This window comes from Scyliorhinus torazame, chromosome 5 (genome assembly GCF_047496885.1).
Source record: "Scyliorhinus torazame isolate Kashiwa2021f chromosome 5, sScyTor2.1, whole genome shotgun sequence".
Classification (NCBI taxonomy): domain Eukaryota; kingdom Metazoa; phylum Chordata; class Chondrichthyes; order Carcharhiniformes; family Scyliorhinidae; genus Scyliorhinus; species Scyliorhinus torazame.
Window position 1 is genome coordinate 155,630,507 of NC_092711.1, and position 11,643 is coordinate 155,642,149.

The following is an 11,643-nucleotide window of genomic DNA, read 5'->3' on the forward strand; positions in this document are numbered from 1 at the left end:
CAGAATGCCGGCCTCTTTCGCCTCCTGCACTCCCGGTTCGTCCACTACTCCAAATAGTGCGAGCCCCCAGCTTGGCTTGACCCGGACTTTCACCACCTTAGATACTGTTCCCGCCACTCCCCTCCAGAACCCCTCCAGTGCCGGGCATGACCAAAACATATGGACATGGTTTGCCGGTCTTCCTGAGCACCTCCCACATCTGTCCTCCACCCCAAAGAACCTACTCAGCCTCGCCCCCGTCATGTGCACTCTATCAACCACCTTAAATTGTATTAGGCGCCTGGCACACGAGGAAGAGGAATTAACCCTACTTAGGGCATCAGCCCATAGCCCCTCCTCAATCTCCTCCCCCAGCTCCTCCTCCCATTTACCCTTCAGCTCCTCTACCAACGCCTCCCCCTCTTCTTTCCTCTCCTGGTATATCGCCGACACCTTGCCCTCTCCGACCCATACACCCGAGATCACCCTATCTTGAATCTCCTGTGCCGGGAGCAATGGGAATTCCCTCACCTGTCGCCTCACAAACGCCCTCACCTGCATGTATCTGAAAGCATTTCCCGGGGGTAGCCCAAACATCTCCTCCAGTGCCCCTAGGCTCGCAAACGTCCCATCAATGAACAGGTCCCCCATTCTTCTAATCCCTGCTCGATGCCAGCTCTGAAACCCCCCGTCCATCCTCCCTGGGACAAACCGATGGTTACCCCTGATCTGGGACCACACCGAGGCTCCCATTGCACCCCTGTGTCGGCTCCACTGCCCCCAGATCTTTAGCGTTGCCGCCACCACCGGACTCGTGCTGTACCTTGTCGGCGAGAGCGGCAGCGGTGCCGTCACCAGCGCCCCCAGGCTCGTTCCTTTGCAGGACGCCATCTCCAACCTCTTCCATGCCGTCCCCTCTCCCTCCATCACCCACTGACGGATCATCGCCACATTTGCTGCCCAGTAGTAGCCACCCAGATTCGGCAGCGCCAACCCTCCTCGGTCCCTACTGCGCTCCAGAAACCCTCTCCTTACCCTCGGGGTCTTATTCGCCCACACAAAACCAATCATACTCCTGCCTACCCTCTTAAAAAAGGCCTTGGTGATTACAATTGGAAGGCACTGGAACACAAAAAGAAACCTCAGGAGGACCACCATTTTGACCGACTGCACTCTACCCGCTAGCAAGAGCGGCAACATGTCCCATCGTTTGAAGTCCTCCTTCATCTGCTCCACCAGCCTCGTCAGATTCAGTTTATGTAGGGCCCCCCAACTCATAGCTATTTGGATCCCCAGGTACCGAAAGCTCCTTTCCGCCCTCCTCAGCGGTAGATCGTCTATCCCCCTTTCCTGGTCTCCTGACTGTACTACAAAAAGCTCACTCTTCCCTACATTAAGCTTATAGCCCGAAAAATCCCCAAACTCCCTTAGAGTCTGCATGACCTCCACCATCTCCTCCACTGAATCTGCCACATACAGCAACAGGTCGTCTGCATAAAGCGACACTCGATGCTCCTCTCCCCCTCGGACCACCCCCCTCCATTTCCTAGACTCCCTTAATGACATGGCCAAGGGTTCAATTGCTAATGCAAACAACAGGGGGGACAGGGGGCACCCCTGCCTCGTCCCACGATACAGCCGAAAATACTCCGACCTCCGCCGATTCGTAACCACACTTGTCACCGGGGCTCTGTAAAGGAGCTTAACCCAACTAATAAACCCTCCCCCGAACACAAACCTACGCAGCACTTCCCAGAGGTACTCCTACTCTACTCGGTCAAAGGCCTTCTCCGCGTCCATAGCTGCCACTATCTCCGCCTCTCCCTCCACCGATGGCATCATTATCACGTTTAGGAGCCTCCGCACATTGGTATTTAACTGCCTGCCCTTTACAAATCCCGTCTGGTCCTCGTGAATCACCCCGGGACACAGTCCTCGATCCTCGTAGCCAGCACTTTTGCCAGCAACTTAGCATCCACGTTGAGGAGCGAGATCGGCCTGTACGACCCACATTGCAGTGGGTCCTTGTCCCGCTTCAGGATCAAAGAGATGGTGGCCTCCGACATTGTCGGGGGCAGGGTCCCTCCCTCCCTTGCCTCATTTAAAGTCCTCACGAGCAACGGGGCCAACAGGTCTACGTACTTCCTACAGAACTCAACCGGGAACCCGTCCGGTCCCGGGGCCTTCCCTGCCTGCATACTCCCCAGACCTTTGCTCAGCTCCTCCAACCCAATTGATGCCCCCAAACCAGCCGCCACCTGCTCCTCCACCCTCGGGAACCTCAGTTGGTCCAAGAATCGTCTCATCCCCTCTTCCCCCGCTGGGGGCTGGGATCTGTACAGCTCCTCATAGAAGGCCTTGAATGCCTTATTTACTTTTGTCGCACTCCGCACCGTAGCTCCCCTTCCATCCTTGACTCCACCTATTTCCCTCGCTGCCATCCTCTTACGGAGCTGGTGTGCCAGCATCCGACTCGCCTTCTCCCCATACTCGTACGTTGCCCCCTGCGCTTTCCTCAACTGTGCCTCTGCCTTCCCTGTGGTCAACAGGTCAAACTCCATCTGGAGGCGTCGCCTTTCCCTAAGTAATTCCTCTTCAGGGGCATCTGCGTATCTCCTGTCCACTCTTGAAATCTCCCCCACTAACCTCTCCCTTTCCATGCCCTCTATCTTCTCCCTATGAGCCCTGATGGAGATTAGCTCTCCCCTGATCACCACCTTCAGCGCCTCCCATACCACCCCCACCCGCACCTCCCCGTTGTCGTTGGCCTCCAAGTACCTTTCAATACACCCCCTCACCCTCCCACACACCGCCTCATCTGCCAGCAGTCCCACATCCAACCGCCACAATGGGCGTTGGTCCCTCTCCTCTCCCAACTCCAGTTCCACCCAGTGCGGGGCGTGATCTGAAATGGCTATGGCCGAATACTCCGTTCCCTCCACTTTCGGGATCAGCGCCCTGCCCAGAACAAAAAAATCTATCCGGGAGTAGGCTTTGTGCACGTGGGAGAAAAAAGAAAATTCCCTGGCCTGCGGCCTGGCAAACCTCCACGGGTCCACTCCCCCCATCTGATCCATAAACCCCCTAAGCACCTTGGCCGCAGCCGGCCTCTTTACGGTCCTAGATCTGGAGCGAGCCAGTGCTGGGTCCAACACCGTATTAAAATCCCCGCCCATTATCAAGCTTCCTACCTCCGGGTCCGGAATGCGCCCCAACATGCGCTTCATGAATCCGGCATCGTCCCAGTTCGGGGTGTATACATTTACCAATACCACACACCTCCCCTGCAACTTACCGCTCACCATCACGTATCGACCTCCATTGTCCACTATGATATTCTTGGCCTCAAACGACACCCGCTTCCCCACCAATATTGCCACCCCTCTGTTCTTCGCATCCAGCCCCGAATGGAATACCTGTCCTACCCATCCCTTTCTTAACCTGACCTGATCCGCCACCTTCAAATGTGTCTCCTGGAGCATGACCACGTCTGCCTTCAGTCCCTTTAAGTGCGCGAACACTCGGGCCCTCTTTACCGGCCCATTCAGGCCCCTTGCATTCCACGTTATCAGCCGGAGGGGGCCACCGCCCCCCCCCCCCCCCCCCCCCCGCCAGCTAGCCATCTCCTTTTCTAGGCCAGTCCCATGCCCGCGCCGCCATCACCCTCCAGTCCCCCAGATGGGCGACCCCCGCCCACCTCTTCTGTGTCCCATTCCCCTTCGGCCAGTGCAGCAGCAACCCTATTTCCCCCCCCCCCCTCCCCGCTAGACCCGTGTCTCGCTCTTTTGCTCCCCCCATAGCACTCCCGTAAGTCAGCCGACGCCTGCTGACCCCGGCTTCCCCCGCCGTCACATTGACCCCCCCCGTGTGGGAATCTCCCAATCAGTGTTCACTCCTCCGTCCCCCCCCACCCCCCGCCCCCGTCTTTCCCTGGCGCGGGAAAAAGCCCGTGCTTTCCTAAGCCTGCCCCGCCCCCTCTGCCACAGCTCCTGTCGCGGCCTTGTCTCATTTCCCCCATCCCCGAGCCTCCTCTCCCTCCAGCACCAGCGCCCGCCGTCTCGTACGGTCTACTCACCCGGTCCCTTTCCCCATTCCCATCCACCCCCCAGCCCGTGGAACATTTCCTGCGCGTGATTAACACCCCATGTGCAACAAACATCAAACACCCCCCCACCCTCACAAACCCTCAGTTTGAGTCCAACTTTTCAGTTTGAATAAAGGTCCAAGCCTCCTCAGGCATTTCAAATAGTGATGTTGATCCTTGAATGTGACCCACAGTCGCGCTGGCTGCAGCATTCCGAATCTCACTCCTTTCCGGTGCAGCACCGCCTTGGCCCGGTTGAAACCCGCTCTCCTCTTTGCTACCTCCGTGCTCCAGTCCGGGTATATTCGGATCTCCGCATTCTCCCAGCTGCTGCTCCGCTCTTTCTTGGCCCATTTCAAGACCCTCACTCTGTCCGTGAAATGGTGAAACCTCACCGCAATAGCCCTTGGCGGCTCACTAGCCTTGGGCCTCCTCTCCAACACCCGGTGTGCCCCATCCAGCTCCAAAGGCCTCGAAGGGGCCTCCGCGCCCATCATCGACTCGAGCATCGTGCTCGCATATGCCCTGGCATCGGCCCCCTCCACTCCCTCAGCAGACCCAGGATCCGAAGATTCTTTCTCCTCGACCTGTTCTCCAGGTCTTCGTATCTTCCCGCCCACCTCTTGTGCAGCGCCTCGTGCGCCTCCACCCTCACCGCCAGGCCCAAGATCTCATCCTCGTTCCCATTAACTTTTTTCTGCACCTCCTGGATCTTTACCTCGTGGGCCTTCTGGGTCATCCCCAATCCTTCAATCGCCGACCGCATAGGCGCCAGCATCTCTTTCCGCAGCTCCTCAAAACAGCGCTTAATGAACTCTTGCAGCTCCGGCCCACATTCCACTTTATCTCCGGCCGCCGCCATCTTGTTTTTCTTCCCTTGCTTCTCCCGTTGCTCCAACGCCGCTTTTTTGGCCGTTTCACTTCTTGTCTGATCCATAAACAGTGAAGGAGGACCTCACTCTTCCCTTCCCACACGGAACGTCTTCAAAAAATTCCCGTTGGGGCTCTTCTAGAGAGCCCGAAAGTCCATGATCGTGGGAGCTGCCGAATCGTGCGGCTTAGCTATGCATCGCCGCATCCGGAAGTTATTTCACCCCCTTCTTAAAGAGGGCCGCCTTCACTTTGTTGAAGCCCGCTCTCCTCTTGGCCAGCTCTGCACCCAGGTCCTGGTACACGCGGATTTCACTGCCCTCCCAGGTACATCACCTCGCCTGCCTGACCTCAGGATCCGCTCCTTATCAGGAACTGGTGCAGCCGCACCACCACCGCCCTCAGCGTCTCGCTCCCCTGCGGCTTCCTCATCAGCGCCCTGTGTGCCCGATCCACTTCCAAGTGGCGTTCAAATGTCCCCTCACCCAGCAACTTCTCAAACAAGCGAGCCTCACACGTGCCAGCGTCCGCTCCCTCGCTGCCCTCCAGGAGTCCCATGATCCGCAGGTTTTGCCTGCGAGACCGATTCACCAGGTCCTCCACTTTCTCCTGCAGCCACCTCTGATTATCCCGCATCAACCCCATCTCCGCTGCCATTGAAGTGAGCTGCTTCTTGTGCTACCCCACCATCTCCTCCACCTTCCAGATCGCCTGGCTCTGGGCCTCCAGCCTTGTCTCCAGACGTTCGATCCCGCTTTTAATCAGGTCCACCACCCTAGCCAGGTCCTTCAGATTCTCCTTCCTCTGCTGGGTGAACTTCTTCTTCAGAAAGCCCACCAGCTGCTCCGTCGACCATTGAGAGGGCAGGATCAGTCCCTGACCGTCCGCCACCTTCTCCTGTGTCGCAGGCACCACCCCAACTATCTCCAACTGTTCCTTTCTTTTTAGACAACTTCTGGTCCACAAATATATCCACCGGTGGTACCCTCTGTCCTTGTAGGCCTCGTCAAAAAGAAAAAGGAGGAATTTGTCAAGGCTAAAAGGCTGGGAACAGACAAAGCCTGTGTGGAACATAAGGAAAGTAGGAAGGAACTTAAGCAAGGAGTCAGGAGGGCTAGAAGGGGTCACGAAAAGTCATTGGCAAATAGGGTTAAGGAAAATCCCAAGGCTTTTTATGCGTACATAAAAAGCAAGAGGGTAGCCAGGGAAAGGGTTGGCCCACTGAAGGATAGGCAAGGGAATCTATGTGTGGAGCCAGAGGAAATGGGCGAGGTACTAAATGAATACTTTGCATCAGTATTCACCAAAGAGAAGGAATTGGTAGATGTTGAGTCTGGAGAAGGGTGTGTAGATAGCCTGGATCACATTGAGATCCAAAAAGACGAGGTGTTGGGCGTCATAAAAAATATTAAGGTAGATACGTCCCCAGGGCCTGATGGGATCTACCCCAGAATACTGAAGGAGGCTGGAGAGTAAATTGCTGAGGCCTTGACAGAAATCTTTGGATCCTCACTGTCTTCAGGTGATGTCCCGGAGGACTGGAGAATAGCCAATGTTGTTCCTCTGTTTAAGAAGGGTAGCAAGGATAATCCAGGGAACTACAGGCCGGTGAGCCTTACTTCAGTGGTAGGGAAATTACTGGAGAGAATTCTTCGAGACAGGATCTACTCCCATTTGGAAGCAAATGGACGTATTAGTGAGAGGCAGCATGGTTTTGTGAAGGGGAGGTCGTGTCTCACTAACTTGATAAGAGTTTTTCGAGGAGGTCACAAAGGTGATTGATACAGGTAGGGCAGTGGATGTTGTCTATATGGACTTCAATAAGGCCTTTGACAAGGTCCCTCATGGTAGACTAGTACAAAAGGTGAAGTCACACGAGATCAGGGGTGAGCTGGCAAGGTGGATACAGAACTGGCTAGGTCATAGAAGGCAGAGAGTAGCAATGGAAGGATGCTTTTCTAATTGGAGGGCTGTGACCAGTGGTGTTCCGCAGGGGTCAGTGCTGGGACCTTTGCTGTTTGTAGTATATATAAATGATTTGGAGGAAAATGTAACTGGTCTGATTAGTACGTTTGCAGACGACACAAAGGTTAGTGGAATTCCGGATAGCGATGAGGACTGTCAGAGGATACAGCAGGATTTAGATTGTTTGGCGACTTGGGTGGAGAGATGGCAGATGGAGTTTAATCCGGACAAATGTGAGGTAATGCATTTTGGAAGGTCTAATGCAGGTAGGGAATATACAGTGAATGGTAGAACCCTCAAGAGTATTGAAAGTCAGAGAGATCTAGGTGTACAGGTCCACAGGTGACTGAAAGGGGCAACACAGGTGGAGAAGGTAGTCAAGAAGGCATACGGCATGCTTGCCTTCATTGGCCGGGGCATTGAGTATAAGAATTGGCAAGTCATGTTGCAGCTGTATAGAACCTTAGTTAGGCCACACTTGGAGTGTAGTGTTCAATTCTGGTTGGCACACTACCAGAAGGATGTGGAGGCTTTAGAGAGGGTGCAGAAGAGATTTACCAGAATGTTGCCTGGTATGGAGGGCATTAGCTATGAGGAGCGGTTGAATAAACTCGGTTTGTTCTCACTGGAACGACGGAGGTTGAGGGGCGACCTGACAGAGGTCTACAAAATTCTGAGGGGCATAGACAGAGTTGATAGTCAGAGGCTATTCCCCAGGGTAGAGGGGTCAATTACTAGGGGGCATAGGTTAAAGGTGAGAGGGGCAAGGTTTAGAGCAGATGTACGAGGCAAGTTTTTTTACACAGAGGGTAGTGGGTGCCTGGAACTCGCTACCGGAGGAGGTGGTGGAAGCAGGGACGATAGTGACATTTAAGGGGCATCTTGACAAATACACGAATAGGATGGGAATAGAGGGATACGGACCCAGGAAGTGTAGAAGATTGTAGTTTAGTCGGACAGCATGGTCGGCACAGGCTAGGAGGGCCGAAGGGCCTGTTCCTGTGCTGTACATTTCTTTGTTCTTTGTTCCACTCCTCCTGCAACTTTATAAATCAACAAATCCACCCATTAACAAGGGAAAAAGTCAGAATATTCCACCACGGGCGGGAGCCACCAAATGTGCGACCACTCACACCGTGGCCGCCACCGGATATCCCCCTTTCTAATTTTGTATTGTCTATAGTGTCAGCCGTGGCTCAGTGGGCAGCTCTCTCACCTCGGAGTCAGAAGGTTGTGGATTCAAATCCTACTCCATGGACCTGAGGACAGAAATCACATCCAACATTCCTCGTCCCAGCACTGAGGGGGTGCTGCACTGTCAGAACAGCTACTTTCAAATAAGATGTTAAACTGAGGTCCTGTCTGCCCTTCCCAGGTGGGTGTAAAAGTTCCACAGCCACTATTTTGAAGAAGAGCAGGGGAGTTATCCCCAGTGTCCTGGTCAATATTTATCCCTCAATCAACATCACTAAAACCAGATCATCTGCTCATTATCACATTGCTGTGTGTGGGATCTTGCTGTGTGTAAATTGGCTGCTGTTTCCTACATTACAACAGTGACTACACTTCAAAAGTACTTCATTGGCTGTAAAGCACTTTGGGACGTCCTGTGGTTGTGAAAGGTGCTGTAGAAATGCAGGTTTTTAAATTGAAGATTTATGTTAAAAGATCTTGTTATCTGGAACTTAATTGATTTCAGCCACCCCCAACTTACCATTTCATAAATTCACTTTGGTTCAGACAAGACTTTAACCAATTAAGGCAAAGGCAGAATTCTCTGGATAGTAAATTTCAAAAGAGGTTTACGAGATGAAAAGTTTACTGAACAACTTTAAGACACTGGGCTGGATTTTCCGATCCTGCGGCCAAGTCCACACCGCTGATCCTCCGCCCGGTGGGGGGGCTTGTAGTCACGCAGCGGTAAAGCCCGGCTTTACCTGATGAACGGTCGCAGAATTGCCGGGTCATTGGCTCCGCATGTGCATGCCGGCTGCCGCGCCGCGCAACATGGCGCCCGCCACGAGCGGACCCGGCCTGCCAAACACTGCCCCCCTGTAACCAGCCTCGCCACCCCCACCAGTCCCCCGCTGAAGCCCCCCATGGCAGCAGAACAGTTCCCTCTCCCCCCGTGACTGTGGCGACGCTGGACTCAGTCCGCCGCTGCCACGCGAGGTCCCCTAATGGTGTGAGCACAGGCGAGTGACGCAGTCGGGGACTCGACCCATCGGGGGCGGAGTATCTGGGAAGGGTCTCAGGTGACCTCTTCGAGTTCGCTGTTTTTGAGTGGGCGGAGAATCGCAAAAATGCCGCCACTTCTGCCGTAAAAGTGGATTCTCCGGCCAATCGCGGTGATCGGAGAATCCAGCCCATTGACTTTTACAACTTCATGTGGGTGATCAGTCTGTAGAAGGGTAACCCTCTCTGGCTCCTTCTTTGAGAGTAATTCTTGTGGAATTCAGCCTCGGGAGTCTGGCTCCTTCTTTGACAGTAATTTCCTTGGAACTCGGCCGCGGGAATCTTCAGCACTTGGCCAGCAAGGAAGACCTTCGGAACCTCTACTTTTATCCCCAAAGTGACCATTACCTCACGTCAGAGTTGGGCCTGTTGTAACATGACAATTGGTCAATTTGGTCACTGGATTAATTTAATTGGATCTCCAATTCCTGACACCACCTTCTCTATCTCAGACAGGAATACAATAGAACTGTTTCATACTATCCCTTTATCTGATTCTATACAATCCCTTATTCGTAGTTTCAAATGTTGAGGCTAATCAGAGGTTGAAGGTCTCTCTTGCCAGTACATTTATCCTCATTGCACATTCTTTACATACACAGCAATTAAGTATTTACATTTTTGCAGCAAATAAAACTCAAGCCATGATCTAATGGCCATATTGAGCCAGGCGAGCCGGTTAGACCGCTGGAGAGTCCGGAATTGGTAACCACGCCAAGCGCTAATCGCTTTCCGATCTAACCGGCCCACTCCCGTTGGCGAGGTCGAGCTCCAATGAAGGCCAATCTCCATCCCATTAACGGAAGGACCCTCTAATAGCCCCCGGTGATCTAACTAGCTCCCCAGCAAGCGGTCATGCGGGCACCGAGTGTTACTGGTCTACACCGACATGGACCAGGCATCACAGCACCTGAGGGGTCTCCCGGCCATTGGAAGCCCTTGAATGGTCAGGGCGGACCCCTGGCCTTCCCCGGGAACATGGGTACCTTGGCACTGCCGGATGGCACTTGGCACTGAAAACTTGGGTATATCACACTCTGCCCATTCATGAAGATCACTCATAAAGACTGAGGCTTGATTTTCTCTCCATTTCAAATACAGTGTGAAAATCCAAACACAGTATATCATGAAATAATTAGATTTAAAACCGAACGAGCTGTTGGGATTCACTGCCTGACAAAGGTGCAGGAAGTAAATTCAACTGTAACTTTCAAAAGGGAACTGGACAGATTCTGTGGGAAAAGAAACTTGCCGGGCGATGGGACTAATTAGATACCTCACTCAAAGAGCTAGCATGGGAACAATGGGCGGGATGGCCTCTTTCTGTGCTCTCTGACTCGTTTGCATTTGAAGAAAGTGAGAAATACCTGGAAGCCACTTCCTACGAGGGGGGTAGGAGCAGAGATGATGGAATGTTGGTTTGATCTACAGAGATCTACACGTTGTGAATCTTTGGAATTCTCTCCCCCAGAGAGCTGTGGGAGCTCAGCCATTGAGCGTGTTTAAAGCAGAGACTGACTAACAGAGACCCAATAACACAAAGGGATATGGGGACAGTGTGGGGGAAAAGACATTGAAGTGGATGATCAGCCATGATCGTATTGAATGGTGGAGCAGGCTCGACAGGCTGAATGGCCAAGTCCTGCTCCTATGTTTCAATAACACAAAGATAGGCAGGAAAGTAAGTTGTGAAGAGGACATAAGGAGGTTAAAAATCTGAACATCAGGCGCCTGCTGAACGTGATCATGACCCCATCCGTGGAGAGAAAACCTGAGGTGATCTTCTCCCTGGACAGAGAAAAGACCTTTGATAGAGTTGAGCGGAAGTACCTCATAGAGGTACTGGAGCGGTTCGGGCTTGGAACAGGATTCACTGCCTGGATGAAACCCCCGTTTAACCCCCCCCACCAGCTCTAAATACTTCCAGCCGCACAGAGGCACAAGGCAGGTATGACTGTTATCCCCGCTACTGTTCGTCCTGGCGATCAAATCACTCGAGATCGCGCTTAGGGTGGCAAAGAACTGGAAAGGGATCCGGAGAGGAGACACAGAGCTTTGCTCTATGCAGATGGCCTCCTCTACATCTCGGACCTGCAAACCGCATGGAATGAATTATGGGGCTTTTGAAAGAGTTTGGAACCTATTTGGGTGACAAACTTAACCTGAGCAAAAGCGGGATCTTCCCGGTGAACCCATAAGGGAGAGGAGCAGAGCTGGAAGGTTTACCTTTTAAACAGGCCCGGCACAAATTCCACTACCTGGGGATCCAAATCGCTCATCACAAGACAGGTATCCACAAGTGGAGCCTGACCAGCCTGGTGGAGGAAGTATAACAGGACCTGCAGAGATGGGACACACTCCCACTCACCTTGGCGGGGAGGGTGCAGACGATCAAAATGAATGTACTGCCCAGGTTCCTCTTCCTTTTTTTTTTAGAAAACATTTTATTGAAGCATTTGTAATTTTCACAGTTTAACAATTTAACATTCTAAACAAGCGAGCGGACCGAC